The sequence below is a fragment of the Chrysochloris asiatica genome, unplaced genomic scaffold (assembly GCF_000296735.1).
Source record: "Chrysochloris asiatica unplaced genomic scaffold, ChrAsi1.0 scaffold00135, whole genome shotgun sequence".
In the NCBI taxonomy this organism is placed as follows: Eukaryota; Metazoa; Chordata; class Mammalia; order Afrosoricida; family Chrysochloridae; genus Chrysochloris; species Chrysochloris asiatica.
The window spans coordinates 2,222,435-2,228,159 of NW_006408653.1; positions in this window are offsets into that span (position 1 = coordinate 2,222,435).

Below are 5,725 nucleotides of genomic sequence, written 5' to 3' on the forward strand. Positions count from 1 at the left end.
GTTGATAAGAATGCTGTTTATTGTTCCATTGGTGAGGATTTTTGTTTTCTTTACATCGAGATATTATCCATACCGAAGGCTGTGCTCTTTGATCTTCATCAGTAAATATTTCAAGTCCTCTTCAATTTCAGCAAGCAAGGTTGTATCATCTGCATATTGCAGGTTGTTAATGAGTCTTCCTCCAATCTTGATGCCACGTTTTTCTTCATATAACCCGGCTTCTTGGATTACCTATAGGGAAGCAATTTTGCTTTCTTGATGTTGTTTGAAGTTTCAAAGTAACAACAGGAATTCCATTTTAACTGTTTTATTCAGGAGCTTTTATTTTCTAAAAGTTAATTTAATTAAATTTAATTTAATCAAATGAATCCCAAAGTAACCACCACTGATTCTTTAAAGTATCCTAAATAAGGGAATGTCAAACAGATAGAAAGACACAGGTCAAAGACTCAAAATGCTTATATGTATAATGGGCCAACGTACCGGATGGAGGCTGTGGTCTTCTCTTGGAACCTGTGTCTCCCATATTCAAAAGGAAATTGAAATACACTCAGATTCTTAAGGACATTATCCTCGAGAGTGGGCTTTTGAAACTTATAAATGAATCAATAAAAATGACATTACTTCAAAAGCAAGAAGCAAATCCTACAATAAACATGAAGAGCTTCAACATAAGGATGCAGAGGCTCAAATCTGAGTGATCATTCACCCAGAGGTAACTCCCAAGATGTTCTGGAGATGGAGAGGCCAACTGGTTTCGCTGGTAATGGAGCATGGGTCCCCAGAATCTTGGGATGTTCATTGGGCAGTGGACCTTCAAATCCCACTCTGACATCAGAAATGTTGAAGAATTTGCCAAATAAAAATACCTGGTTGAAAATCTCTGTGATAGTTAAGGTTTTGTGTGAACTTGCTCGGGCCAAAATTTTCCATGGTTTAGCAATTAAGATGTAGTAATCCTTCATGATGAGACTTAATTTAATGTTTTCAATTCCATAATGAGATCTGCAATGAACAGTCAATTGAAAGGAAATTTCCTTGGGGGTGTGGCCTGTTTACACGGCTCATCCATCTTACAAAGGTAAAAGGAGAGAGAAGTGGACGTGGAGAGATGGAGCAGCTGGGGACTCTGGACCCAGAGAGGGAGAGGGACTGTGTGTTGACTACTGGCGGGGGGAAGAGTGTGTGTGTGTGGTGGGGGCAGGCTTGTAGGATGTACCCTTTGGTTGGTTGGTGATGCATGAAGGGGATTGTAACCATGGCAATGGAATAATATACGATAGGATGAATGTAAAGCTAATGTTCTCCCAGGTAAACTATCACATAATTCACAATAAAACTTAAAAAAAAAACCCAAAAAAACAAGAGAGATATGTGATCAGAGATAGGGAGACTTATTACCACCAAGGAAGAAGATCCAGGAGTTCATCCTTTGAAACTGGGGTCCCTGCACTGTGAAGCTTCTAGATCCAGGGTAAGATTGCTGTCAAGGTGCCTGGCGATCTCTAAGGAATGCTGGACCTACAGATGCTGAAAGGAGACAAGGACCTTATTCTGAATGTGAACTTCTAGCCTTCTAAACTGTGAGAGAATAAATGTGTTTGCTTAAGTCATCATTTGTAGTATTTCTGTTGTTGCATAATTAGATAACTAAGACAAACTCAAACAGAAAAAGTTTATTGTGGGAAAACAGTACAGTTTAAACTAGGAAAACACAAAGTGAAAGTGATACAATGTGTGATCCATGTGCTATTCATTTGCAGGGGCTTATAAAGGAGCTCTGGTAGCGTAGTAGTTACGAATTGGGCTGCGAATTGGGCTGCGAGCCGCAAGGTCAGCAGTTTGAAACTACCAGCTGTTCCATGGGAGAAAGATGAGGCGTTCTGCTCCCATAAAGATTTACAGCCTCGGAAACCCTGTGTAGGGTCACTATGAGTCGGAACCGACTCCACGGCACATAACAACAACAACAATAAAGGCAAAACCCACAACATGAACATGGATGGAAAGGTACGGTATCATGATTGGTTGGTGTAACAGGGTTCTGTGTCAACTTGACTAAACCAGGATTTTCAGAGGCTTAGCAGTTGAGATGTACTTATGTACTTATCCATAGTGATAAAATCTAATACAGGCATAGTTAACTCTATGATGAGTGGCTATGAGCAGCCAATCAACTGAAAGGATGGTTCCTTGGGGGTGTGACTTGCTCCCAATATAATGGACACACAGGAAAGGCTCTTGCTCACTCTCTTCTGCTGGGGACCTGGGACTCTGCAATTTTAAGCCATTTCCTTGAAAATAAACTTCTCTCTCTTGTTCGTTCTCTCTCCATATATGTTTCACTGGTTTTGCTTCTCTAGAAAACCTGGCCAAAGACAGTTGGTATTTACATAAAGCTGTTCTCAAAGAATTCTTACTGTTCAGTGGAAATAAAATGCAGAAGAAAACTGCAGTTTCCTGGAATGTTAAAACAAAACAAAACTTTATAGTGTATCTTTATACCTGCAGGCGTTTCTTGATCTTTGTGGTACATCTCTGATACCTGCAGGCATATTTTTTAAGAACTGGCAAAGTGGAGGTAACTTCTCAGAACCAAGCAAGCCAACAAAATAGGGTCAGGACTACATTTGAATTAGAAACCGCAATCATATCAAGAACCTTAATTTTGAGAGTGCTTCTTGTCTTAATTATGAGAGTCTTTCTCATAATTTCTTTGAACAAATGCTAACATTCAAATAGTTGTGAGATTCAGACCATCTTTGGGAATTAAAAAAAAACTTTTTATTTGGAAATAGTTACATAGATTCATTCCCTGGAAGTTGTAAAACAGAGTGGTATTGTGTACCAACTCAGTTTCAGATAATTGTAACATTGTACATGGCTATGGTTATTGTTGTTAAAGGAGCTCTGGTAGCGTAGTAGTTACGAATTAGGCTGCAAATCTCAGGGTCAGCAGTTCGAAACTACCAGCTGTTCAGCGGGAGAAAGATGAGGCTTTCTGCTCCAGTAAAGATTTACAGCCTCGGAAACCGTGTACAGGGTCACTATGACTCAGAACCGACTCCACGGCACATAACAACAACAACAACATGGTTATTGTTGTTAGGTGCCACTGAGTCAGTTCCAATTCATAGTGACCCAAAGTATAATAGAATGAAACACTTTTTGGTCCTGCGTCATAGAATGTTTGCTGTGTTTGAACCCATTGTTACAGTCACTGTGTCAGCCCATTTTGTTGAGGGTCTTCCTCCTTTTCACTAACCCTCTACTAAGCATGATGCCCTTCTCCAGATATTTGTCTCACCGGATAACATGTCCAAAGTATTTGAGACAAAATCTTGACATCCTGGCTTCTAAGGAGAATTTTGGCAATACTTCTTCTAAGACAGATTTATTTATTCTTCTGGCAGTCCATTGTATACAAGGGTAAGCCAAAAGATTATTACTATGGTTCCAGTTCATACATGCACAGGTTTATTCCAAACTAAATGTGTTTAAATATGTCTTTTCAATCAGTGAATGGCTGCAGACAAGTTTTAGTAATACACTTTGTCTTAGTTTCCTTTGTTGTTGTTAAGTACCATCAAGTTGGTTCTGACTCATAGCAACCCTGTATAGGGATTCTGAGAAGAGGCTGGTGAGTTTAAACTGCTGACCTTATGGTTCACAGTCCAGTGCGAATCCTACAGAGCCACAACTACCTTTTGTTTTTTTGTTTTGATTGTGAATTGAGTAATAGTTTACATGGGAGAACATCTGTTTTACACTCATGGTTTCACTGCAATGATTTCAATACAATGATTACAATCCCCTCCACGCATCATTATTCAACAGTATTTGCTTCTACTCCCTCTGGTGTTTTTTGCTTTGTTTTTAAAAACCTAACTAACACTAACTTTTCTTTTTTTAAGTCCAATCAAAACAGTGGAACTGAGGGTGATCTGCTGTGTCCGTTAATGTCTTAAATGCTGGGCCAGTTAAAGGCAGACAGGTCACTCAGAAGGTTATGATAACTTTTTTTTTTTTATTCCAGTGGGATAATCTTGACAGGTTTTCTTAAAGGACAAAGGATGATCACAAATTTTAGAATACCAAAATTTTCATTGGTGAGAAAAAAGCCAGGAGGAAAGTTGTGCTGAGAAATTATTTTCCATCATGACAAAATATCTGCTCACTCTTCTAGGATAGCCAAAGGGCTGTCCTATGAGAATTTCATAGGGAAACCCTACCCAATTCACCCTTCAGCCTTGATCCTGCCCTTTCAGACTCATTGTCCCTAACGACTCAAAGTGTGGTTAAATCTATTCTGATTCATCGTGACCCTGTATAGGGTTTCCAAGAGCAACTGGTAAGTTTGAACTGCCAACCTTGTAGTTAGCAGTCTAGTGCTTGTCCGATAGTGCCACAGCTGGGCTTTACAGAAGGGTTGTTGTTGTTGATGGTGGTGTGCTGTGGAGTGGGTTCCAACTCATAGAGACCCTGCATAGGGTTTCCGAGGGTGTAAGTCTTTATGGGAGCAGAAAGCCTCATCTTTCTCCCACAGAACCACTGGTAGTTTCGAACTGCTGACTGAGGGATTAGCAGCCCAATTTATAACCACTATGCTACCAACGCTTCTTTGCAGAAGGGTTGTTGTTTTTGTTAAGTGTTGTCTAGTCGATTCCGACCCAGAGTGACCCTGTATACGGTTTCTAAGGAGCAGCTGGTGAACTTGAACCACCGACCTACAGTTCAAATGACTTTGCAGTCTGACGCATTAGCACGCAGCGGCACACCTTTGTTGCTATTGTTATGTGCCGTGGAGTCGGTGCCGACACCCTGTACGGGGTTTCCGAGGCTGAAAATCTTTACAAGAGCAGAAAGCCTCATCTTCCCCCCGCCCCCCCCACAACAGCTGTTCCTGACGTTTACAGCCCTATTCGTAACCACTACGCTACCAGAGCTCCTTAGAGAGATGGAAATACCATTTTCAGAAGTATATAGACCTAGATAAGAGAATATGTTGAGAAACAATATTCACATTTTATTTTTTTGTTTAACAAAGGTTTTTGTGATTTTGTAGCAACACTTTTTAAATTACCTTTATATTGAAGTAGCGTAGTAGTTACGAATCGCGCTGCTAATCTCATGGTCAGCAGTTTGAAACTACCAGTTGTTCCGTGGGAGAAAGATGAGGCTTTCTACTCCCATAAAGATTTACAGCCTTGAAAACACTCTACAGGGTTGCTATGAGTCAGAACTGACTCCACAGCACGTAACAACAACATACTGAAGTTGAAGGGACGGAACTGCCATGACCAGGAGGCAGAAGAATGGTGCCTACCAAGGCTGAGGGTGGGGTCTCCACTCAGATGGACTAGGACAATAGGGCTACTCTAGGCTGAGGGAGCATAGATGCTGTCCCAATGGGTCTGGATGATGGTGCTGAAGTCCAGGGTTGAAGGGTCTCCACTCAGAATCCAGACAGCTTGACCAACACCCAGAGTCTGGAGGCAGGGCCATTGCCTAGTCAGAGGTGGGGAACGTCCTGCCCGTGGGCCATATATTGTTGTTAAGTGCCATCGAGTCGATTCCGACCCATAGCGATCCTGTATAGGGTTTCCGAGGAGTAGCTGGTGAGCTTGAACTGCTGACCTTGCAGTTCAAACGGCTTTGCAGTCTGGCACATTAACCCACAGCGCCATACCAAGACTCCATGGTCCATACTGATGTTGTTATGTGC